A 27,648-nucleotide genomic window follows, 5' to 3' on the forward strand; every position below is an offset into this window, starting at 1 on the left:
ATACCATAACCACGAAAAATACACCCATACTGTAACCCAACTTCCTCTGTACCTCACTTTGGCACTGGACACGATGACAGATAACGTTTTACAGGTATTCGACAAATCGAAACCATTCTATAGGATTGCCACTGGGTGTAGCGGGGTTCATCATAGCGAATCACTGGTTTCTAGTCATACATTGACCAGTGGCCCCGCTCTTTACAACACCTTAAGCGTCGCTTGTCATTGACTACAGAAATATGTGGGTTAGGAGGAGCTGGTATACCAGTATTCCCCATTCTTGTTAACTCCCTACACTCAGTCACTATGCCAGCTGGACTGCTAGTAGCATTTCGGCACCTACGAGCTTTCCCCAGATTTAATGCGATTTTTTTGCAATTGCCCTGTGCAATTCTCTACAGTCCCTGGCAGCCAGTACATGAGGTCTGCCTGGTCTGGGTTAAGCTGTAGCTGCCGGCCGCTGTGGCCGAGTGGTTCTAGGCGCTTCAGTCTGGAGCCCCAGACCGCTACGGTCGCAGGTTCGAATCCTGCCTCGGGAATGGATGTGTGTGATGTCCTTAGGTTAGTTAGGTTTAAGTAGTTCTAAGTCTAGGGGACTGATGACCTCAGATGTTAAGTCCCATAGTGCTCAGAGCCATTTTGAGCCAAGGGGGAAACCAGATGGCTCTATGGTTCTCCCGCTAGATGACGCTGCCATAGGTCAAAGGGATATCAACTGCGTTTTTTTTAATAGGAACACCCATTTTTATTACATATTCGTGTAGTACGTAAAGAAATATGAATATTTTAGTTGGACCACTTTTTTCAGTTTGTGATAGATGGCGCTGTAAAGGTCACAAACATAAGTACGTGGTATCACGTAACATTCCGCCAGTGCAGACGGTACTTGCTTCGTGATACATTAACCGTGTTAAAATGGACCGTTTACCAATTACGGAAAAGGTCTATATCGTGTTGATGTATGGCTATTGTGATCAAAATGCCCAACTGGCGTGTGCTATGTATGCTGTTCGGTATCCTGGACGACATCATCCAAGGGTCCGGACCGTTCACCGGATAGTTACGTTATTTAAGGAAACAGGAAGTGTTCAGCCACATGTGAAAAGTCAACCACGACCTGCAACAAATGATGATGGCAAGTAGGTGTTTTCGCTGTTGTCGCGGCTAATCCGCACATCAGTAGCAGATAAATTGACCGAGAATTGGGAATCGCTGTTGAGAATGCTACATCAACATCGATTGCACCCGTACCACATTTCTATGAACCAGGAATTGCATTGCGACAACTTTGAACGTCGTGTACAGTTCTGCCACTGGGCACAAGAGAAATTACGGGACGATGACAGATTTTTTGCACGCGTTCTATTCAGCGACGAAGCGTCATTCACCAACAGCGGTAACGTAAACCGGCATAATATGCATTATTGAGCAACGGAAAATCCACGATGGTTGCGAAAAGTGGAACATCAGCGACCTTGGCGGGTTAATGTATGGTGCGGCATTATGGGTGGAAGGATAATTGGCCCCCATTTCATCGATGGCAATCTAAATGGTGCAATGTACGCTGATTTCCTACGTAATGTTCTACCGATGTTACTACAAGATTCTTTCACTGCATGACAGAATGGCGATGTACTTCCAACATGATGGATGTCTGGCACATATCTCGCGTGCTGTTGAAGCGGTACTGAACAGCTTATTTCATGACAGGTGGATTGGTCGTCAAAGCACCGCACCGTAGCCCGCGCCTTCACCGAATCTGACGTCACCGGATTTCTTTCTGTGGGGAAAGTTGAAGGATATTTGCTATCGTGATCCACCGACAACGCCCGACAACATGTGTTGGCGCATTGTCAATGCATGTGCGAACATTACGGAAGGCGAACTACGCGCTGTTGAGAGGAATGTCGTTACATGTATTGCCAAATGCATTGAGGTTGACGGACATCATTTTGAGCATTTATTGCATTAATGTGGTATTTACAGGTAATCACGCTGTAACAGCACGCGTTTTCAGAAATGATAAGTTCACAAAGGTACATGTATCACATTGGAACAACCGAAATAAAATGTTCAAACGTACCTACGTTCTGTATTTTAATTTAAAAAACCTACCTGTTACCAACTGTTCGTCTATAATAGCGAGCCATATGTTTGTGACTATTACTGCGCCACCTATCACAAAGCGAAAAAAGAGGTCCAACTAAAACATTTATATTTCTTTACGTACTACACGAATATGTAATTAAAAATGTGGGTTCCTATTAAAAAAAAAAAAACGCAGTTGATATCCGTTTGACCTATGGCAGCGCCATCTAGCGGGCCAACGCGGTCCAACCATAGCGCCATCTGGTTTCCCCCTTCAAGCTGGACAAGTTTTGGACAAGTTTCGTTCTTTGTAGTTTTTTCGTTTGACGTTTATTTCGTGAGATATTTGGCCCGGTCACGATCATTGGACCACCATATATATATAACGCTGTAGCTGCCGGCCGCTGTTGCCGAGCGGTTCTAGGCGCTTCAGTCTGGAACCGCATGACCGCTACGATCGCAGGTTCGAATCCTGCCTCGGGCATGGATATGTGTCATGTCCTTAGCTTAGTTTTGTTTAAGTTGTTCTAAGTCTAGGGAACTGATGACCTCAGATGTTAAGTCCCATAGCGCTCAGAGCCATTTGAACCATTTGGCAATCACATCACTAACAGTCGACTTGGGCAGGTTTAGAAGGGATGAAGTGTCCGCGATGGATTTGTTACTCAGGTGACATCCAATGATTGGTCCACGTTTGAAGTCATTGAGCTGTCCTGAAGACTCATTCTGCTGTTACTGCTTCCCTACTGACAACACATCGCCATCCCGCCTCCTTTCATACTGATGCGTCCGCCTCTCGTGACTTCCAATGGCCAATTCTGCATTACATAAAGATGTCGCGTTGTTTTTGATCAGACAGTGTATGCTACATGGTGTTTCGCACAATCTATTCCTGCAAAATCTGTGTTTAATTTATAAAGAAGAGCTGTTAGGTCTTCAGAAACATACAGTGGGTATTTCCAAGCTAGAGTTTCCGTTGACAGGAAGTAACTGAATATTAAACGCATTTTTCTCTTGATCTGTTTGCACACATCCAAAAATCGAAGTTATCCTGCTGTTTTTGATTGAGAAGTATATCATGTTCAAGAGATATCAACAATACTGAGACAAGTATTTTTGCAGCGCACTGAAAGACCATTTGGACTGCTGGACATTTCTCGTTAATTGACGATGAATAACGATACGAACTTGAAACGTGAAGCACTCAAGACGAAATTACAATAATCAGTTATAAAGTAAGTCATTTATTAGTTGCCACAGCAACAGAAAAGGCCGATGCAAAAACAGAATTTAAAATTTCGCCTAGTAAAAAATTAGCTGACTCTGCTTCCTACATAACGAAGATACGTAATACATGATTTTGTAACAGTCTTGTCTGATATTGAGTTTCAGATATGACTTATCACATACCGCTTCTATCAGGAACGGTTGCTGATAGACGGAACGTGATATGTGTCTCGTATTTTAACGATAAGATTAAAGCTTTGTGTAGCGAACAAACGTCGCTTGGTTGAGGTGTTTAGTATCGAGTTAGGCGCGATTTGTTTGTGTGGAATAAGAAAACATTATAGATATCTCTCATTTTACTATCATCCCTCTCTGCACTTAGGTAAGTAATAAAGTTTTCTTATGTCGACAATGAAATCTAAAGTGATTGCGTAATATATCTTGAGTCTACTTTTGTTTCTGTATGCCTGTACTTGAAAATATTGGCAAGATCTGTAAATAAACTCCCTTAACACTTTCTAATATCACTAAACTGTACCGTCTTTTAAAATTCGTTTTTAAATAGCTTACCACTTAGTTTTCACAATTCTTGTTCGTATTATTTTTTAGAGTGATCTACAGGCATCCCATGCAATTTTGCTTATTCTCTTCAGAGTATGAAACACTCTATCTTCCATAAATCAAAGATAAGAAACAAAAATGGCAATAACTCAAAACGTCACGCATTGGACATCAGATGAAGGGTAGAATAAACTAAATAAAATAAGCTTAGGAGTATAGCATACACCGTCCGTCCATGATTTTAACCTGTCGTATATCTGACGTCAGTGCAGTAACTACGGTGGGAGCCTGAACTAACAACAGTAAACAACAGATGAGCATGCTGCCATTCAGTTGTTGAGCAGGCAGTGTTAAGTAATCGACATGTGGCAGTAGGTTGCCCACGCTGTTGCGTCACAAATCGCAATAGAGCAACATATTTGAATCAAGTGTTCAAGACACTCTCCATAACGTTTTGAAGAAGAGGAAAGCGGCTGCAAATATTGTATCGAACACCTTCCCTCCCGAAGACAAACAATGGCACGCGGACGCCTCCCGCTTCTTGACTGAAATGCAAAGTAGAAATGCAAAGCAGAAATTCAGATGAAGGGTCACCGCTTTGACGACATAACCGACATTCAAACCAATGTGACACGACAGTTGAACAACATACCAAAAGAAGGAGTACACTTGTTATATCTGGGATTCACAGTCACAAAAATTTTTTTGAAGGACATCATCTTTATGCCAGTGACTGTTATAAGTTTTTATTACAGTACTGCAATTTCGACCTTAGGCCATATTAAGTGCTGATATTATGGCTTTAAGCCACGTCAACGTAGCATGTCAGCTTACATTACGTTGACATTGCTTTAAGCCATAATATCAGCACTTTATAATGACCTAAGACCGAAATTGCAATAGTGTAATAAAAACTTGTAACAGTCACTGTCGTAAACATGATGTACTTCGTACCAAAAGAAGGAGTTTCTGATAGTTTCTGAGTGTTCTACTCAAGTGAGGGGAAAACTACGTAGAACACCTGAAGCATTAAACCAACACCTTATCTCTGTTTTTTATTAATCCAGACTCGAAACTTTTTGGATTGGCGGGATACGGTATACGTAATGGTTAAACAAAAATTAGATGACTTATAATGTTATGTATCGAATTTATCTGAAAATTTGTCCGCTGCATTCAACAGTTCGACTCCACTTGCAGAAACTCCGACATAGTGTACATGTCTGTACCCCAGGTGTGCACAGCGTGGTCAGTTTTAGTTCAGCGGTCCATTTTCGTTTTATAGCTAGTTCATCTTATTTTAGCACTCGAAAATAGTAGAGTAAAATTCGTTCTGTGTCACTTTTGATATCAAATTGGTACGAGAATTAATTAAATTGTCACACATCATTGATTTATGATCATGACCTGTTTTTCATATAATCCCTCCCCTCCTACCCTTAACTTATTGTTCTGTTCATTGAGATATGACCCTCCTGGGGATAATCCGTCCTCCTGAAAAAACTCCACCTTCCCCCTTCCCTTCCACCTCCCTCGTCACTGTACGAAATCCCTTCACTGAAACAAGCTTGGCTTGTTTGGGGGAAGAGACCAAACAGTGAGGTCATCGGTCTCATCGGATTAGGGAAGGATGGAGAAGGAAGGCGGTTGTGCCCTTTCAGAGGAACCACCCCGGCATTTGCCTGGAGCCACTGATACAAGCTCACCTTTGATGTCAAATTAATTGACTAACTGAGTAAATCAATAAATTAAATAACCCCTCCTCCTCTGGGAATTCCCCCAGCCCCCCTCACTTCCCCACCTGGAAATTGGTGGAAAAAAGACCCAGCCTGTGCTGGAGAGGAAGGATTTCATGACACGAAATTCAAATCAATGTCAATTACACACAAAAAGATATATTTTTAGTTGCAAAATTCAGTTTGCTGGGATTGGATCTCTCTTTTATTTGGCGAGAAAAGCTTATCATGCTCTGTTGTTTGGAAGATGCATGTCTTGTAAAATACATCGAAAAGAAGTAATTAAAGAGATCGCATTTTTCTGGCCATGCAAGGACTATCGTCATGAAGCACTCACTGGGTGTAATTACAGTGTTAAAAATTTTCCGATCACATATTCGTACTGACCGCAAGGCAGACGTGCCTTCCACCTCGCGTATTCCAACAAATGCAGGTTGGGAGAGAGGCCCACACACATTGCCGACTTGTGTGCCGTGCAGACCAGAAGGCGCGCTAATCCCCGAACAAAGCATTAGGTGGCGGCAACTCTTTGATATTGATAGCTGAGAAATTCCTGTGGAACTAGCTGAACGGTCAGCGCGTTGGATTACCACGCACGGGGCCCGGGTTGGATTCCCATCTGGGTGGGGGATTTTCTCCCCTCAGCGACTGGGTGTTGTGCTGTCCACGTCATCATTTCATCCCCACTGTCGACGCGCAAGTCGCCCAATGTGGCGTCGCACTCAATAAGACTTACACTTGGCGGCTGAACTTCACGCCTGGGATCGAACTCCTGGCCACTGGCGCCATACGATCATTTCCATTGTCCTGTGGAAACACATGCTCTCTGCTCTCTCTCTCTCTCTGTTTCTCCCCCCCCCCCCCCCAATCTCTCCCTTCCCCTCTCTCCCAAGTGACTACATTCTGCCCAGTGAGCGTCTGTCGTGTACTGTTGTTGTTGTTGTTGTGGTCTTCAGTCCTGAGACTGGTTTGATGCAGCTCTCCATGCTACTCTATTCTGTGCAATCTTCTTCATCTCCCAGTACCTACAGCAGCCTACATCCTTCTGAATCTGCTTAGTGTATTCATCTCTTGGTCTCCCTCTACGATTTTTACCCTCCACACTGCCCTCCAATGCTAAATTTGTGATCCCTTGATGCCTCAAAACATGTCCTACCAACCGATCCCTTCTTCTAGTTAAGTTGTGCCACAAACTTCTCCTCTCCCCAATCCTATTCAATACCTCCTCATTAGTTACGTGAGCTACCCACCTTATCTTCAGCAAGGGCTGCGGTTGGCCACTGGGGCATTCCGAACTAGCCCCATACCAAGCCTCTGTGCAGAGGCTGGTGAACCGCCACTTCATATGCGGCGATGGCTACTTACGGTACGCCAGGCGTATAAAACTTTGTCCACACCGTACACACCTGCATACCATACCGTTGCTCAGCCTCCTCTGGCACGGTTATTTCATAACCGGCAACGTGCGACGCAGCCCTATGGGATTCGCGCACAGGATTGCCTCGCTGCAATGTCTATGGCTGGTCTTCGTGTTTTACGTCGCGGTTGGAGCAGATCTCCACCTTGGCTCCTCTGGGGACCCAAACTTATTTTAGATTTGACTCGTTTTAAGAAGGATGGCACGCCAGATTTTACATTCCAGTCACTTTTTTTAACATTTTAGATGTGCATCCCGGTTTCACTGTCGTTTACACTGATGGCTCCAAACAGGAGAATTTCCTTGGCTGTTCTGTGGTGTTCCCTGACCATGTTACCCGGATTCGCCTCCCTGCTGAATATACCGTTTTCGCAGCGGAGCTCCACGCGATCCTGACGGCACTGGAGCAGATGCATCGAGTTCGGGGCGATCGCTTTCTTCTCTGCTCCGATTCTCTTAGTGCCTTACAATCGCTGCAGAACCTGTACCCAACTGAAGAGATGGTCCAGCTGATACATAGCCAACTGTACTTGCTCCAACAGCGGGGTCAAGAGGTATCCTTCTGCTGGGTGCCTGGTCATGTCGGCATATGGGGCAATGAACAGGCTGATCGGGCTGCCAAGGAGGCCTGCAGAGAGCAGGACGTGGTCCAGTGTCCTATCCCCTTGCAGTCAGTCATCGCTGCACTCCACAGGAAGTGCATGGAGTTGTGGGAGGACGAATGGCTGGCGGTGACGGCCAATAAACTGCGGTCGGTAAAGTCAACCACTCGGCCGTGGCGTTCCTCCTGTCGGTTGCTCAGGCGGGAAGAGGTGGCCCTCACACGTCTTCGGATCGGGCACTGTCCTCTGACGCATAGCTATTTATTACGGCGGGAGGATCCTCCGTTTTGTGATGATTGTGGTGTGCACATCTCTGTCCGCCACATTTTAACAGACTGCATTTTATACCGCGATGCAAGGGCAGAAGCACAAGTTGATGGTGATCTGCCCTGTGTTTTAGCTAATGATGAGACGTGTGTGTCTAGGGTTTTTAAGTTTTGTGATGTGTCTGGACTCTGGCCTAAACTTTTAGGCTGGAGGTTTTAGTGTATTGCAGAGTGGCTGACACCTCCCTTTTTTTCCTTGCGGTCAGCCGGCCACTTCCATCTGCTACATTGTTTTAGCCCCCTCTCTCGTTTTCTTCCTGTGTTGTCCATGTTTTACTGCTGACGCCCTGCTTCATCCCACGCTTCGGTCTGGGTGAGCACATCTTTTCCGATGATTGTTTCCCGTGTTTTATGTTCCGTTTTATGTAAATATTCTGAGTTTTTTTTTTTTTTTCTTGACACCCGTCTCACTATGATACTGAACGGGCGCTGAAGACCTTGTTGTCGTGCGCCCACAAAACCCCTCTACTACTACTACTACTACTACTATCTTCAGCATTCTTCTGTAGCACCACATTTCGAAAGCTTCTATTCTCCTCTTGTCCAAACTAGTTATCGTCCATGTTTCACTTCCATACATGGCTACACTCCATACAAATACTTTCAGAAACGACTTCCTGACACTTAAATCTATACCCGATGTTAACAAATTTCTCTTCTTCAGAAACGATTTCCTTGCCATTGCCAGTCTACATTTTATATCCTCTCTACTTCGACCATCATCAGTTATTTTACTCCCTAAATAGCAAAACTCCTTTACTACTTTAAGTGTCTCATTTCCTAATCTAATTCCCTCAGCATCACCCGATTTAATTTGACTACATTCCATTATCCTCGTTTTGCTTTTGTTGATGTTCATCTTATATCCTCCTTTCAAGACACTGTCCATTCCGTTCAACTGCTCTTCCAAGTCCTTTGCTGTCTCTGACAGAATTACAATGTCATCGGCAAACCTCAAAGTTTTTACTTCTTCTCCATGAATTTTAATACCTACTCCGAATTTTTCTTTTGTTTCCTTTACTGCTTGCTCAATATACAGATTGAATAACATCGGGGAGAGGCTACAAACCTGTCTCACTCCTTTCCCAACCACTGCTTCCCTTTCATGCCCCTCGACTCTTATAACTGCCATCTGGTTTCTGTATAAATTGTAAATAGCCTTTCGCTCTCTGTATTTTACTCCTGCCACCTTCAGAATTTGAAAGAGAGTATTCCAGTTAACATTGTCAAAAGCTTACTCTAAGTCTACAAGTGCTAGAAACGTAGGTTTGCCTTTTCTTAATCTTTCTTCTAAGATAAGTCGTAAGGTTAGTATTGCCTCACGTGTTCCAACATTTCTACGGAATCCAAACTGATCTTCCCCGAGGTCGTGTACTGTGGTAACCCCTTTTTCTTGTCTTGAACAAGGCAGTGGTTACTTGGTAAATCCACAGCTGTGAGTGTCTTCGCAATATTCCAACACTCTATAACACTGACTGACTAATTAATTAAATCGATATCCTTTGTGCGTGGGCAGTTTTTCCTTTCATGCTAATGGTATTTCTGCGGGATTCGATCCTGCCACTGCCTGGTTTACAAACACTACTTTTCCCTCTTCCTGATTTTTTCCCTTGCCTCCTATTGGTGGATAGTGGCACAGTTAGGCCATTTGGTAGGAAGTCCATTACATTGAAGGTAGCTGAACATTTCAAATTTCAGTTCAGTTGCATGCCATGTCGTCCTTAAACAGTCTTCAGGGGGGGGGGGGGGGGGGAGAGAGGGTGTGGATTGGTGAGTGTGTGTGTGTGTGTGTGTGTGTGTGTGTGTGTGTGTGTGCGTGTGTGTGTGTGAACACTCATAATGCCTGTATCAGAAACAATAAATTGAACAATCAGAAATTTGATGTTACGATTGGGTTTTTAAAGCACTGTATAATCCTATACAATACCTAAACTGATTCTTTTAGATACACCGGGATGAAAAATGAGGAGGAGAGAAGAGGAGGGGAGGAGGAGGAGAAGGAGGAGGAAAGGTCTATCACGTGATTGGATAGTAACAACAACAACGAATAACACCTCCATCTTTCTGCTGCAAGACAGAGTCCACCGGACTGTACTGAGAAGCATACTTAAGCCACATTCCATTCCACAGTAGTATTTGAATGGTTAGATGTTGGAGATCACTAAAACTCTCAGGCATCCCGTGCGCTCATGTCCCAACGCCCAAAGTCCAAACATAGTGCCCCAGACACAGACATACAGAAAATAGAGCAAATGCACTGCAGCTGTAGAATATGTGTTTGAAGGTGATAGACGCATTCGAGTACTTTAGTGCTTTACTATACTGTCCGCCTAATGTGCTGTTCCATCTCGTACATGAGAATGTTACTCATGAAGGACTGATTGTGTCCCTCCATCCAATTGACATCTAGCACACAAAATAGCGTGATTGGGATGGTCATGCACTGTCATTGTGGATCCTTAAAGTATAAAAGGATGTGTGATAGGCGCAGCAGAATGCATTGAATGGTTGTTACTGCTGAAGGATCTAGACAATCTTCTTAGAAATATTGGTAATGTAAATTATGTAGGAGATGTTATGCTCTTTAGCAGAATGAACTTAAATGGGCTTACGCTTGCTGCAGAACCGTTTTGCAAAGTGTGTTTCACTATTTGCAGAGCTGTAGCACTGTTTAAAATTACTTTGAAATCGAGTCTTCAGTATTGATAATATGTGTGCAAAGTCTTTATGTGCATGTATGTAGAGCTGTCAGCGACGGATGGTTGTGGTTCAGACACATAGCTTGCTAATTGTTTGTCTATAAATGACGATGTCGGGAAGATGCACTCAGTAGATAGAGAGAGAGAAAAGGAAAACTCTTATGGCCCAAGATGCTATCTGCAGTCAACGCACTGTCAACTAACAACTAACAAATAACTTATTATGTGGGTATTACAAATAAATACCTAAAAGCTACAGTTTGTAGATGTCCTGAGAGAGTTTTGAGTACATATCAGTGTTGAAAATTATAAACAGAAGTAATGCAGCACATCTGGTAAGCAAGATGACCATATACTTACCGGAAAAAAATTGAGCAGCAACAGAAGTCAAGTTTGTACACATGTCAACTCCCTGTTTTAGATCCCTACGTGATGAAATGGAAGTCAAATGAGCGTGCAGAACTGTTTCCTGACTTCGAGTTTCCATCAAGTGCAGCGCTACATGAGTCTGCAGACAAGCTCGCAGATGGGTCAGAGTAATACACGGAACTGTTTCCAGACTGCAAGTTCACAATACATCCGTCATCTGCACAACTCGTTGAGCCTCATACAGTAACAGGTCGACTGTTACTATACTTTTCATGCTCGTTCTATCCAAAAAGCATGCATGTGGATCATCAGGAAGAGAGGAAGACAGGATTTTTTAGTAGGTTTGTGTGTAAGACACGCAAATATTCTTGTAGGGAATCAAACGACGCATGGGTATGTCAGCAATATGACCACACACATATGGGAAACTGTCGAAAAAAGATTAAAAATGATGTAAAGTCGGTAAAATTCGAGTCAAACCTGGTATAATCACGAAAAATTGATATGAAAAACGAAAATTGAGGGAAATACGACGAAATATGTAAAATCGCAAAAACCTAGCAAAATTACAGAAATTGACTGTCATCACAAAACCATGAAATGGACATAACGAATTCTAGAGAGTGGGCTGATGCTTCATATACACACCTTGATAGTGGAAGAAGAGGCATTCTAGAGACATGGTGTCAAGATAAAACAGTCATACTATCCCACACATGTGCAAGAGAAAGGTTATCTGGGGTGGTGGTGAACTGCGATAAGACTGTTACATCTCCTCTGGCTTCTGATCGTGGTATTTATTTCCTCATAAGATGTCATTGTTTCTTCGTGTGCATTTTTGGCTGCCAATGATCATTTTATATGACTGTTGTGAACATACAGGGTGACAATTATTGAACTATATTAAAAGAAGCGTAAATTAGTTACGATTTACGACGTGCACACACTTTATTCAAAATGTAAACGTCACTGCATATATTCTGATTTAGGTTATGACATATTAGATATGCCTGCCATCATTGGCGATGATGTGGCGCTGATGAATAGCGAAATTCTGCATGACCTGCTGAAGTGTCGAAATATCGATGCTATCAATGACCTCCTGAACGGCTGTTTTCAGCTCAGCAATGGTTTTGGATTTATTACTGTACATCTTGTCTTTAATATAGCCCCACAAAAAGGAGTCCTATGTGTTCAGATCAGGAGAATATGGCGGTCAATCGAGGACCCTGCCAGTAGCCTGTGGGTACCTCAGAGCCAGAATGCGGTCCTGTGTTCCTCCAGGACATCAAACACCCTCCTGCTTCGATGGGACCGAGTTCCGTCTTGCATGGACCAAATCTTGTTGAAATCATGGTCATTTTGGATAATGGGGATGAAATCATCTTCCAAAACCTTCATGTACTGTTCGGCAGTCACTGTGCCGTCAAGAAATATCGCAGCGATTATTCCGTGACTGGACATTGGACACTACACAGTCACTCGTTGACGGTGAAGAAGACACTTCTCGAATGAGAAAGGCGGATTCTCAGTCCCTCAAATGCGCCAATTTTGCTTATCGACGAACCCATCCAAATGATAGTGGGCTTCGTCGCTAAACCAAACCATACATGCGCATACTAATTCCCATCATGCCCCTCAGCCAACTATGCTGTTTGAACGTCCTAACGCAAATTGTCTAGAAGTTATGACGATTTTATTTCATGTAGTTCAATAATCGAGATCCTGTATCATAATTTCCGAACCGTAATCACACTTGAATTTCGTAAACAGCAGGCGTCATAACCTTTGCAAATGTAAGCAGTCTTTGTGTTACAAAGAATCGATGTTTTCTTTGGTGTGACAAGGTAGAGTATTATCACTTTATAGTATGTCACCGTAGTTTATCGAAGAGAGAATGTTTGTCATGAGCTGGAAGTAAGTTTCTTACATTGGAATATTAACAACGTTGCTTTCCGCATGGCTAATAGGCCAGAAACCGCACAGCTCCAGCATTACAGTGTGTTTAAGTGCAGAATCATGTAGTCCTTGGAATGTGTTTGCGTTCTATGATCATTTCTCTCTTTCCGATACTTTCTTGGTATGGACCCTAAACACTAGAACAATATTTCAGAATTTTTTAGCACAAGTGATATATGTTTCAGACTCCTTTTCTAAGTAGTGACGGTTGTTTCAGAAGTACTGCAAAACCTTGTATGTACATTTGCATGACAGTTGGGTGTGGAAGAGAGTTAGTGCAGTGTGGTGTGTAATTTCATGTGTCAAGCGCAGCTGCTATACATTTGTCTATTTCCTCATGAAATGTAGCTGTTTGATGCATTTTCCGCTGATGATCACTTTATAGGACTAATGCGAGCACAGCATAACTTCTGAACCGTAATAGGGTGTGAAGGGTGGACGCTGTACATCTCCATAGTGTGCTTGTGTGTTCCTTGAGTGAACTGCGACTTGCTAGTCATTTAGTGTAAGACAGTCGAGACAGCAGGTCGCGAGTGAACGATGGAATTTTCCAGTGTAGAAAAATCAGACATGCTCGTGATGTATGGAGGATCAATGCGGTTCGTTCTTGTACGGTGTATGCGGCAGGATATCCCAATAGACGTCAACCATCTCGGTAATTACAATACTAGCCATTAAAATTGCTACACCAAGAAGAAATGCAGATGATAAACGGGTATTCATTGGAAAATAGATTATACTAGAACTGACATGTGATTACATTTTCACGCAATTTGGGTGCGTAGGTCCTGAGAAATCTGTCAAACGGAGCTTGGATGGCGTGTACAGGTACAGCTGCCCATGCAGCTTCAACACGATACCACAGTTCATCAAGAGTAGTGACTGGCGTACTGTGACGAGCCAGTTGCTCGGCCACCATTGACCAGACTTTTCAATTGATGGAGAATGTGCTGGCCAGGGCAGCAGTGGAACATTTTCTGTATCCAGAAAAGCCCGTACAGGACCTGCAACATGCGGTCGTGCATTGTCCTGCTGAAATGTAGGGTTTCGCAGGCATCGAATGAAAGGTAGAGCCATGGGTCGTAACACATTGAAATGTAACGTCCACTGTTCAAAGTGCCGTCAATGCGAACAAGAGGTGACCGAGACGTATAACCAATGGCACCCCATACCATCACGCCGGGTGATAGGCCAGTATGGCGATGACGAATACACGCTTCCAATGTGCGTTCACCGCGATGTCGCCAAACACGGATTCGACCATCATGATGCTGTAAACAGAACCTGGATTCATCCGAAAATGAGACGTTTTGCCATTCGTGCACTCAGGTTCGTCATTGAGTACACGATCGCAGGCGCTACTGTCTATGATACAGCGTCGAGGGTAACCGCAGCCGTGGTCTCCGAGCTGATAGTCCATTCTGGTGCAAACGTCGTCGAATTGTTCATGTCTTCCAAATGTCCCCATCTGTTGACTCAGGGATCGATACGTGGCTGTACGATCTGTTACAGCCATGCGGATAAGATGCCTGTCATCTCGACTGCTAGTGACAAGAGACCGTTGGGATCCAGCACGGCGTTCCGGATTTCCCTCCTGAACCAACCGATTCCATGTTCTGCTAACAGTCATTGGATTTCGACCAACGCGAGCAGCAATGTCGCGAAACGATAAACCGCAATCGCGATAGGCTACAATCTGACCTTAATCAAAGTTGGAAACGTGATGGTACGCATTTCTCCTCCTTACACGAGCCATCGCAACAACGTTTGACCAGGCAACGCCGGTCAACTGAAGTTTGTGTATGAGAAATCGGTTGGAAACTTTCCTCATGTCATCACGTTGTAGGTGTCGCCACCGGCGCCAACCTTGTGTGAATGCTCTGAAAAGCTAATCATTTGCATATCACAGCATCTTCTTCCTGTCGGTTAAATTTCGCGTCTGTAGCACGTCATCTTCATGGTGTAGCAATTTAATGGGCAGTAGTGTATTTATCAACCTCTTCTACCAGTTAGGTGAAAGTGGTAGTGTAATATCTAGACAACGTAACAGAAGGAAACAAGTTTGCAACTGATCCTACCTCCCGCGCAATCGCACGAGGGAATGGTATGAATAAGGAAAGTGTCCTATGCACTCTCCATCGACATAGGTTCCATCCTTATCACAGCTCTCTCCATCAAAAGCTGCTTGGAAACGATTCTGAGGATCATGGTAACTTCTGTACATGGGCATTAAATCAGGACACTCCAGATGCATGACGTACTTCGTTTTCTGATGAAGCCACGTTTACCAATCATGGGCCGCGTGGAGTGGCCGCGCGGTTTGAGGCGTCATTTTACGGATTGAGCGGCCCCTCCCGCCGGAGGTTGGGGTCCTCCCTCGGGCATGGGTGTGTGTGTTGTCATTAGCATAAGTTAGTTCAGGTTAGTTTCAGTAGTGTGTAAGTCTAGGGGCCGATGACATCAGCAGTTTGATCCCTTAGTAATTCACACATATTTCAACTTTTTTTCCACCCATGGGCAGGTAAACAGCCGAAACATGCACTATTGGCAATTCCCGTTGGCTTCGTCAGGTGGAAGGTCAGCGTCCATGGAGTGTAAACGTGTGGTGTGGGATAGCAAACCACCAGCTCATAGGCGTTTGTTTCTTAGACGGAACATTGAATGGGCACAGTTATCACAGCCTCCTAACAGACCGTATTCCAGAAATGCTAGAAGACGTTCCTCTGCAGACAAGGAGGAACCTGTGGCACCATCATGATGGCTGTCCAGCTCATAGTGCAAGAAGTACTACAACATGTCTTCAGGATTTTTTTTTCGAAATCATTGGATTGGACGCAAATGACGTGTACCTTGGCCGGCCCGTTCCCCTGATTTGAGATCTATAGACTTTTTTCTGTGAGCAAAGCTGAAAGACACTGTGTACAAGGACACAGCAACTACATCCGATGATATGCAATGATGTATTACTGCAACTTGCTCGGATATCTCCGCTGAAATACTAGCACGTGTGCAGCTGTCGCTCCATACCAGACTGGAAGCGTGTATTGCCGCTGCCGGTGGTCATTTTGAACACAACCCATGACGGTCAGTTGCCCCCTTATTGGCCAGAATCAACGTAACTAGTGTATACACTGGCGTTGTTCTTTAGCGTGTGTTCACAAGTATTGTACAAGTGTTGATGTGGGAACTTTTCAAAATAAGGTACCTCATAAGCGACTCGAACTATAATCCTACAATAAACACAATCGACTTTCTAATTTATGCTATTTTTAGTTTGTTAATGTCAGTAGGCATTGTCCCATTTAAAAACTGTATGTTTGCACAAAAAATACAGTTTCTAAGTATTATTACAACCTATTTATTGGCTGACAATACGAGTCCATGACTACCAATTTATTCTATGAAAACCGCAGATTAATAGTGCTTTCCGTTTCTGCAATATACGTGTTGCAAGTTCTAGGTAATTCACCTTGTATATAGGATGTTTCACAATTCCTAACTCAGGCTACAGGCGTTGTAAAGGGGACTTAGTAGATAACATTTTGATAGGGAACCCACACACGGAAAATCACAGTTTGTATGTAAAATATGTTTGGCGACTGGGTTACTTTCAAACCTCCCTCTTCACGGTACACACAGTGTCGACAATCAGCTCTGCCCTATGCACCCTACAGGAGCCGATGGCATGGGTAGTGTTTCGATTACTCGGATGAAGCATTTCCGAAACGGCCAAGTTCGTAAATTATTCGCGTGCTGTCGTGGTTAGTGGTGAATACTCAGTATTGTAGAACACTCAGTATAATGTCGTTTATTGAAACTGAACTACACTGTTCGAACAATCACTATATACACACAAAATCAAATAACTTGTAGACGACCTTTCATCAAGAGCGTCGGTGAAGTCCGTCGGAGCTGGTCCTAGCTCGGCGAGGAACTGGCTGTACTGCTGCTGCGCTGGCCTTTTAAAGCCAGCGGAGGTCGGCGGAGTACTCCAACTTTCCCTGTATCTGTGACGTGACCTCTGCAGAAAAAGGTTCAGATCAGTCTCTAGCAAGTTCTGTTTGTTTTGAAGAATTGTTTTCCTCTTGGTTGCGCCTGCAAGTTCTTTTGTATGTTATATGGTACACAGAGGTGTCTTGAGTGTAGTCTGCCTGTCAGGGGCCGTCTGTGGCAGTCGTAACAGTTAGTGTACCGTGCATCACAAACTGGCGCTATCCAAACTCATCGCCGAGACAACTGTGCTGCACCATGGACCACTGATGACTGATTCAGCGAACGTTGCTGCATATGGGCCTCAACAGCAGGTACCTGCTTCATGCACCCATACTGACTGCCATTCATCTGCGACAAACACAACTGGACGTCGACTTGAGTGGCGATAGGTAGCTTTTTTAGATGAATCATGTGTTGTGCTCCATCGGACAGACGGCCTCGGCGTGTACGGTGTGAAACACCTGAAAGCATAACCTGAAAAGCAAGGGTCCAGGCCAGAGGAGGAAATGTTATCGTATGGGAAATGTTTTCGTGCCATTTCCTGTGTGATTTCGTAATTCTGTAAGGCACAATGGGTCAACACAGGTATTCATCTATCCTTGGGGACAATTTCCATCACTATACACATCTTCCAGCATGATAATGCAATATGTCACACATCTCGCATTGTACGTGCAGGGCTCAGGGAACACGAAGATGAGCTTACCGTACACACTTGGCCGCCAAACCCCCTACGGATTTAAACTCAGTCGAGAGCCTGTGGGACCACCTAGATCGGGCTGTTCGCGCCATGGAAGCTCAACCGAGAAACCTAGCGCAGCTGGCCACGGAGTTGGAGTTGGCATGGCTCCACATACCGCCCATAACCTCATTTACTCTCTTTCCATACGTCTGCGCTGCAAAAGATGGCTATTCATGCCTTCGACCAGTGGTCACATTAACGTGACTGGACCGCGTATTCCGCAGTAACGCACTGTATGAACGTCCTGTACGTTGTACTCGAATGAAGCATTAAAATCATCACCTTAACGTTTCCCTACTTTTTATTAATTCAGACTCAACATATTTTTGACCGATTGGGTACATTGTTTTAGTCTTATCAGGCCTACTTTCCAACTTGCTCCTTAAAGTTCTTTCATATTTTGCTTAAGTCCATCTGCAATGGAGTCAAACAATACATCTACATCCATACTCCGCAAGCCACCTGGTGGTGTGCGGCGGAGGGTATTTTGAGTAACTCTATCGGTTCTCCCTTCTATTCCAGTCTCGTATTGTTCGTGGAAAGAAAGATTGACGGTATGCGTCTGTGTGGGATCTAATCTCTCTGATTTTATCCTCGTGGTCTCTTCGCGAGATATACGTAGGAGGGAGCAATATACTGTTTGACTCCTCAGTGAAGTTATGTTCACGAAACTTCAAGAAAAGCCCGTACCGAGCTACTGAGCGTCTCTCCTGCAAAGTCTTCCACTGGAGTTTATCTATGATCTCCTTAACGCTTTCGCGATTGCCAAATGATCCTGTAACGAAGCGCGCTGCTCTCCGTTGGATCTTCTCTATCTCCTCTATCAACTCTATCTGGTACGGATCCCACACTGGTGAGCAATATTCAAGCAATGGGTGAACAAGTGTACTGTAACCTACTTCCTTTGTTTTCGGATTGCATTTCCTTAGGACTCTTCCAATGAATCTCAGTCTGGCATCTGCTTTACCGACGATCAACTTTATATGATCACTCCATTTTAAATCACTCGTAATGCGTACTCCCAGATAATTTATGGAATTAACTGCTTCCAGTTGCTGACCTGCTATATTGTAGCTAAATGATAAAGGATCTTTCTTTCTATGTATTCGCTGCACATTACACTTGTCTACATTGAGATTCAATTGCCATTCCCTGCACCATGCGTCAATTCGTTGCAGATCCTCCTGCATTTAAGTACAATTTTCCATTGTTACAACCTCTCGATATATCACAGCATCATCCGCAAAAAGCCTCAGTGAACTTCCGATGTTATCCACAAGGTCATTCATATATAAAGCGAATAGCAACGGTCCTACGACACTCCCCTGCGGCACACCTGACATCACTCTTACTTCGGAAGACTTATCTCCATTGAGAATGACATGCTGCGTTCTGTTATCTAGGAACTCTTCAATCCAATCACACAATTGGTCTGATAGTCCATATGCTCTTACTTTGTTCATTAGACGACTGTGGGGAACTGTATCAAACGCCTTGCGGAAGTCAAGAAACACGGCACCCACTTGGGAACCCGTGTCTATGGTCCTCTGAGTCTCGTGGACGAATAGCGCGAGCTGGGTTTCACACGACCGTCTTTTTCGAAACCCATGCTGATTCCTACAGAGTAGATTTCTAGTCTCCAGAAAAGTCATTGTGCCATCAACAAATCGACAGCGGTTCACTATACACAATGGTCCATCCGCCAGAATCTACCTTAAGCATATCGGTTCAAGTAACTTTAGACGAGCATGGCATATGTTTCCGTCAGCCGATAGTGAAAATAAGCGTGCGTTAAACTTTTCTGAACCAGGAAAGACCTGTCCACTCGCATGCCCGATTTATTGATCGGCTGGGTGAAAAAGATGGACAATCAAACGCACAGAAGCTTCTAAAATGTGGTGTTACAGGAGACTGTTGAAACTCCGATGGATGGATCAAATAAGGAACGATGAAGTTCTGCAACGTAACAAGGACAAAATACATGTAGGGCAATAAAGAATATGATGAACCGAAGCCAGAATGGTTGGGCACGCACTAAGACATAAGTCGTGCCACAGAGAAATTGACCAAAACGCACACAATAGAACAGATAAGCGTGGATTTTCAAGCGGTAGCATGTGTATGCATTTCTTCTAAAACTGAGACAGAAATGATGGTGGAGAAAATGGTAGATACACCAGTTAATAAGTGCAAGGACAAGTGAAAGATCGCCGGCCGGAGTGGCCGTGCGGTTCTAGGCGCTACAGTCCGAAGCCGAGCGACCGCTACGGTCGCAGGTTCGAGTCCTGCCTCGGGCATGGATGTGTGTGATGTCCTTAGGTTAGTTAGGTTTAATCAGTTCTAAGTTCTAGGCGACTGATGACCTCAGAAATTAAGTCGCATAGTGCTCAGAGCCATTTGAACCATTTGAACAAGTGAAAGATCAATACGTTAGGTTTTGAAAAAATCTGGAATCAAGCCCATCGAAATTCTGAACCTGCACGACTTTGATAGGTTACAGTTATTTAATTACATATTATGTAACAATGTCGTTCATGATAATACTTCAAGTAGTTAAAGGCTTTTAGTTGCTTTAATATACGTAGGCCTACAAGTGTGAAATGAAACACACTCTCCGTTTTATTCAAGCGGCCGACTAAAATCAGCATTTTCTCGGCCAGTCACGCTTAACTGTATGCGTGCCCCCTTCGCCGATTACCATCGGCCGATAATTTTGTGTTTTGCTACAGATCTTACTATCGCTCGAGATTTCGATCGTCCATACTTTCACCTCTGAACAACGTTCTTGTCGTAACAAACGATACTGTGACCAGCCGACTGAAAAATCGTTCATGCCTCAAACCACCTTTGTCTTTTCTATGACAAACAATATGTGTGTGACAAGGTTAGCACAAATGAAATTATATGATTCCAGAGACCTTTTCAAGTCTCAGACATCTATGACGTATATACGCAGACTGAAACGATGAATGAAAATTTGTACTAAGACCGGGTTTTGAACCCCGTATGGGCTAACCACTACACCACTCTGGCATAGTGGCCTTGCACCCATGTACAGGCTAATCTAGCACTCCTCTCTGAGGTGTGAATGACACAGGCCAGCCTGTGCAGTTGTGCAATGCCACTGTGTCGAGTTGGTTTAGTGGTTAGCTTATCTGCCTAATGAGCAAGAGACTCAGGTTCGGATCCCAGTCTTGGTACAAATTTTCATTCATCGCTCATCGCTTCAGACTGCATATAAGGTTAGTTCAGTTTCTAACAACTGACAGACAGTTAGTAATGCAGCAACTCAGTCGCCAGTTTCTTGATGGGCAGAAAAAAACGTGTAAATACACTCCTGGAAATGGAAAAAAGAACACATTGACACCGGTGTGTCAGACCCACCATACTTGCTCCGGACACTGCGAGAGGGCTGTACAAGCAATGATCACACGCACGGCACAGCGGACACACCAGGAACCGCCGTGTTGGCCGTCGAATGGCGCTAGCTGCGCAGCATTTGTGCACCGCCGCCGTCAGTGTCAGCCAGTTTGCCGTGGCATACGGAGCTCCATCGCAGTCTTTAACACTGGTAGCATGCCGCGACAGCGTAGACGTGAACCGTATGTGCAGTTGACGGACTTTGAGCGAGGGCGTATAGTGGGCATGCGGGAGGCCGGGTGGACGTACCGCCGAATTGCTCAACACGTGGGGCGTGAGGTCTCCACAGTACATCGATGTTGTCGCCAGTGGTCGGCGGAAGGTGCACGTGCCCGTCGACCTGGGACCGGACCGCAGCGACGCACGGATGCACGCCAAGACCGTAGGATCCTACGCAGTGCCGTAGGGGACCGCACCGCCACTTCCCAGCAAATTAGGGACACTGTTGCTCCTGGGGTATCGGCGAGGACCATTCGCAACCGTCTCCATGAAGCTGGGCTACGGTCCCGCACACCGTTAGGCCGTCTTCCGCTCACGCCCCAACATCGTGCAACCCGTCTCCAGTGGTGTCGCGACAGGCGTGAATGGAGGGACGAATGGAGACGTGTCGTCTTCAGCGATGGGAGTCGCTTCTGCCTTGGTGCCAATGATGGTCGTATGCGTGTTTGGCGCCGTGCAGGTGAGCACCACAATCAGGACTGCATACGACCGAGGCACACAGGGCCAACACCCGGCGTCATGGTGTGGGGAGCGATCTCCTACACTGGCCGTACACCACTGGTGATCGTCGAGGGGACACTGAATAGTGCACGGTACATCCAAACCGTCATCGAACCCATCGTTCTACCATTCCTAGACCGGCAAGGGAACTTGCTGTTCCAACAGGACAATGCACGTCCGCATGTATCCCGTGCCACCCAACGTGCTCTAGAAGGTGTAAGTCAACTACCCTGGCCAGCAAGATCTCCGGATCTGTCCCCCATTGAGCATGTTTGGGACTGGATGAAGCGTCGTCTCACGCGGTCTGCACGTCCAGCACGAACGCTGGTCCAACTGAGGCGTCAGGTGGAAATGGCATGGCAAGCCGTTCCACAGGACTACATCCAGCATCTCTACGATCGTCTCCATGGGAGAATAGCAGCCTGCATTGCTGCGAAAGGTGGATATACACTGTACTAGTGCCGACATTGTGGATGCTCTGTTGCCTGTGTCTATGTGCCTGTGGTTCTGTCAGTGTGATCATGTGATGTATCTGACCCCAGGAATGTGTCAATAAAGTTTCCCCTTCCTGGGACAATGAATTCACGGTGTTCTTATTTCAATTTCCAGGAGTGTACATACCTGTACTGAACAAGTCCCTTGGTATTACCAAAGCTATGTCCCCAAATGAGTACCTCTGGCCACCGCTCGTAATAGTGCACAGAAACATGGTCACTCGAAGCATAAGCAATAACATACTTTTAACATTAACAGCTCCACTACAATTAAAACAACTTTTCTTTTCTTAAGATGTTTGTTTCGGGATACTGGTTCCATCTTGAGGCCAAATATGCTAAGACACACCCCGGAACATGGTATTTAAGAAGAGTCATGCGCTTTCGTAGGTCGGTATCTGCTACAAGAATGAAGACAGAGACTTAGAGCGACTTTTAACTTATGCATCAAAACTAAATGCTTACCTCGGCGCCAATTGTAAGTTTTGGTTCATGTGATTACTAGCAGCTGTCTCCGTGATGCAGCTAGCACTCTCGCTCGCTCGTTCATAATCTAATGTGCGTCATATAGAGATGGCAATAACACATCAACAAAAGGTGTTTTGCGTTGACAAGTGCAATTTAGTTAGAACCGCAACAAGGGCTTTTTCGTCTGGAATACGGCATTGCACCTCCTACTGCTCAGTATATTCCAGGGTGCCATCAGCAATTCCCGGACGTTCGTCGTTTATGTAAGGGAAAATCCATGTCAGTCAATGTGCTCCTTCAAGGGGCGGAGCACATTCAGTAGAGTATCACACGTACTCCACAAAAATCTACTCGTTGTGCCAGCCGCAAGTTACGCATTTATAATGTATCAGCGTGTTTATGTTTCAAAACGTTCAAGATTCGATTGCTACATGCGCTACACGATGGTGGCAAGCAACGTATAGAGTTTTGTCAATTTATTTTGGGAGTGGAGGTGGAAGAAAACAATTTCCTTTCACATTTGATGTTCAGTGATGGGAAAAGTGAACCGCGCCAACGTAAGAATATGGGGCACACAGCAGTTACAGGTAGTAGTCAAGCATGAGAGAGGCTCTCTACGAACATCATGTGTTTTGCTACGTTTCCCGAGAAAAAGAAAAGAAATTTACAGCTCCCCCTTGTTTGCAAAAGAAAAAAAGGATTTAAACCGTCGTCTCACGGTACATGAAAACGCATGTGGACGATGTGCTGGTGACGTCACAATGTGGAATTCCACGTTCCACTACACCGCGGAGCGTGAAATAAAGATTCTGGCATGTCAGATTTGTGCCTCTTGGAGAGAAACGTGGCCAGTGAGATGCGAAATTCTGTTCACGTCACAATCAGAACTTAGGAGGCGACATATTATATGGCGTTGAACGCTATTTTTGTGCATTTTCTTTCTCAAAGATTACGTGGTATGAATACAAGTTGTTTCAAAGCATCAGCAAACTGAGTATATCTCGAAATACGTCGTTTTAGCTGTGATTTATTATACTAAAGTGACAGCCTGGCTCTTCCGTTTCGTGCTGCAGTGAATGACGGGAAGTGAGCACCGTATGAATAGTAAGTCAGTTGTCAGTCAGAATGTTCGGTCGTAATTGCTTGCGGTTTGTAAATAAGGTCAACTATTATTTTATTCTATTTGTTTAAAATTTAACCATATCGTCGGAATTATCGGCAAAATAAGACATACAAATAAGCTACTGCAATGAAGAGCATAAATACATCTCAGGCTACACTATACGTCAGTCTACTACGCCAATTACAGTTTTGTGTTGAGTTTCGTTGGCTTCTCCAGCTCTAAACAAAGTAGTCACATTCCAACTTAACCTCATTCTCGGGCTTCATTACAGGTCAGGCTTTCAGCACACCTAGTCATCTTTCCGCTCTCCATACCGAAACCAAATGTAACGAATTCGCATGTTTAGCAGAAATAAATCGTTACAATGAGTGATTATCATTAACTACCGAAAAGTGAATCACGACTTGTCTCGTTCATTCTGCATCACTCATCGTACAGTTTCCAGCTGCATCACACTACGGAAGAACCGGGTACAACGTAACTGCACCTTAGCACTTCCTGTAATTGTATTTTTAGTGTTATAACTTCTCTGTTGTGAAAGTATACCGTTTCAAAGCTACAGTACAATGATGATCTGTCAAAATCGTGTCTTTTTGCTCAAATCACGACATCTGTAGACACTGAGTCCTGGTTGTTATGTCGAAGTTACAGCATAGTTGATAGCATTGTGAGTTGTGTGCAGTGAGCCGGCCGGTGTGGCCGAGCGGTTCTAGGCGCTACAGTCTGGAACACCGCGACCGCTACGGTCGCAGGTTCGAATCCTGCCTCGGGCATGGATGTGTGTTATGTCCTTAGGTTAGTTAGGTTTAAGTAGTTCTAAGTTCTAGGGGACTGATGACCTCAGCAGTTGCGTCCCATAGTGCTCAGAGCCATTTGAAACATTTTTTGTGTGCAGTGAAGAGAAAGATAGCAGGTTTGCGTCCACCTTCTTCAAAAATTTTTTCAAACTTTGGTTTTTACAGATTCTGGGTCACTATTATAAATTTAATAGAAATATTATCAGCAGTAGTCGGTGTTATTTATCGTAAATAATATATTTGCTGCAATTCTTGTTGCAAAGGCCAACGACTGAAATCTTAATGTAACAACCAGTCTATGCCAGAGATTAGACACAAGTTACACACTGGAAGTTTTTTCTATTACAAAACTTTTTGTGAAACATGTGTACCTGTCTCTTCGTTTGATGGACTGCCTCATCTTGTGTCTTGCCGGTAAGTATCTTTCTCAGTGATGGTGAGCAGCTTCGAAAACGTCTCCTCTGTCATTCAAATGAAATTATGAAACGAATCTCGATATTGAAATCTATGTGATGACCTACGTTACTTCAGAGTGATGGCAGTCAATGTAACGTCAAAACCATGGGTATTATGCATGCGCAAACTGACATTGCACAGTATACTTGGACTATATTCAATTTAAAACCGAAAATTGGATGAAGATTCGATTGAGTTGAGGAATAACTTCTACTAGTATGCATCTCAGATCGTTGTACAGCATTATGTAGTGTGCTACTCTGCCAGGAGTTCGCGGTTGAAGCCATCGACGCGTCCAGAATCTTCTTTGCGTTTTTCTCCGCAATTCCTCGACAGTTGCTAAAAGAGTTAACGCAGCTATGTCCATTATCGTAAATAAACTGTGTGATGTATGCGCCAGATGCAGCCAGGAACTGCCGCTGGAGACCACCAACATGGAAAATCACGATGACAAGCACGTTGTGTTCCGAGAGATGTAGCAGGCCGTTTCAGAGCATGCAGATGCGATGCGATGAGAAACACGTCCCGTGTGAGAACGGCTTTAGAATCATATGGTTCAAATGGCTCTGAGCACTATGCGGCTTAAGTTCTGAGGCCATCAGTCGCCTAGAACTTAGAACTAATTAAACCTAACTAACCTAAGGACACTACACACATCCATGCCCGAGGCAGGATTCAAACCTGCGACCGGAGCGGTCGCTCGGTTCCAGACTGTAGCGCCTAGAACCGCACGGCAACTCCGGCCGGCTTAGAATCACATACCTGCATATATTGCAGATGTGACTTTTTCCACCATTGCGAGAACTTGCTGAAAATTTCGTTTTTCTGCAATACGGAGCACCACTAAACAGGTACCTGCATGTAAAACATTTCTTAACAATGAGCTGGACCGGCTATTCCACATTGTTCCCCAATGACATTTGATGACACGGCATTTGATTTTCTTTTTGGTATGTCTACGAAAAATTCCTGTTAATCCAATGAGATCCTATTTAAATACTCCCTGATTGCTGTGAAATCAGATTTAATACACATCAGCTGTATGTGGATGTGGAAGACCTCAAAAGAGTCTTTTTAAACTGGTATGCAGTTTTACTTCTTTTTCCTCTTACGTGGCACGTAACACACCTCTTTGTAACATTCTTGTTATACTCAACAAAGGCCTTACCGTAGTGGTAACACCGGTTCCCGTTAAAGATCACTGAAGTTAAGTTCTTCAGGCTTGGCTAGCACTTGGATGGGTCATCGTCCGGGCATGCCGAGCGCTGTTGGAAAACTGGGTGCACTCAGCCCTTATGAGGTCAATTGAGGAGCTACTTGATTGAGAAATAGTGGCTCCGGTCGAAAACTGACAACGGTCGGGAGAGCGGTGTGCTACTACATGCCCCTCCATATCCTCATCCAATGACGCCTATCGGCTGAGGATGACACGGCGGTCGTTCGGTGCCATTATCATCACCACTATGTATTTTCTTCGTCTTGTTAGTTGTTTACTAATGTCAGCTACCGCATGATACACATGGGATGTGCTTCGTTTTAGAATACACTCAATAGTCTGCTTAGCTGGGTGGTAACGTGCTTGCCTCCTACGCAAGTGGGCCCGGGTTCGATTCCCGGCCGGGTTGGCGATTTTTCTCCGCTCGGGGACTGGGTGTTGTGTTGTCCTCGTCATCATTTCATCCTCATCACCAGCGCGCAAGTCGCCCTATGTGCTGTCGACTGAAATAAGACTTGCACTTGGCGTCCGCCCTAACCTGGGTGGGGCCTCCCGGGCACGGGTGCCAAACGCTCATTTCCATTTACCTATAAGCTGAACTCCATGCTTTCGATGGTGAAGCCCACATATGCAAGCGGAGCTCTTCATAGGATTTAACTAAAAAATGTTCAGATGTGTATGAAATCTTATGGGACTTAACTGCTAAGGTCATCAGTCCCTAAGCTTACACACTACTTAACCTAAATTATCCTAAGGACAAACACACACACCCGTGCCCGAGGGAGGACTCGAACCTCCGCCGGGACCAGCTGCACAGTCCATGACTACAGCGTCTTAGACCGCGATTTAACTAAAGCTCGTCATTTTATGCAACTGTGCTAACTGTACAGCAACTTCTGGTAAACTGCGTCACCGCAAATCACATTAAACATTTGTGAAAGATAAATGAAAAACTTGATCCTAAAGGTAATTGTAAAAAGTACTCCAATGTTATGTTTGAGGGCGTATAGAAAATATACCCGTATAAAAACATACGGTTTTCAAGAAAACTAAAACTCTGTAGTTCTAAAGTAAATTTAAATCTACCCCAAAGTTTTATCTTCAGTCGCGTGGAAGATATAGTCGTACGAAATCTGATGAATTGTTTGTAGCAACCCGCACATGAAGCAGATTTCAATGATTTTGAGAAATAGTCGTTTTTGTGAGAATTATTACGTGTTGAACATTCCTAC

The 27,648-nt window shown here is 44.5% G+C and overlaps 1 protein-coding gene across 1 annotated transcript in view; it reads left to right on the forward strand.

Moving 5' to 3' along the window:
- LOC124596142 (cytochrome P450 6j1-like) overlaps nucleotides 1–27,648 on the forward strand; it is a 134,642-nt gene that overhangs the window by 24,182 nt on the left and 82,812 nt on the right. The gene's annotated exons all lie outside the window — the stretch shown is intronic.

This window comes from Schistocerca americana, chromosome 2 (assembly GCF_021461395.2).
Source record: "Schistocerca americana isolate TAMUIC-IGC-003095 chromosome 2, iqSchAmer2.1, whole genome shotgun sequence".
Lineage (NCBI taxonomy): Eukaryota > Metazoa > Arthropoda > Insecta > Orthoptera > Acrididae > Schistocerca > Schistocerca americana.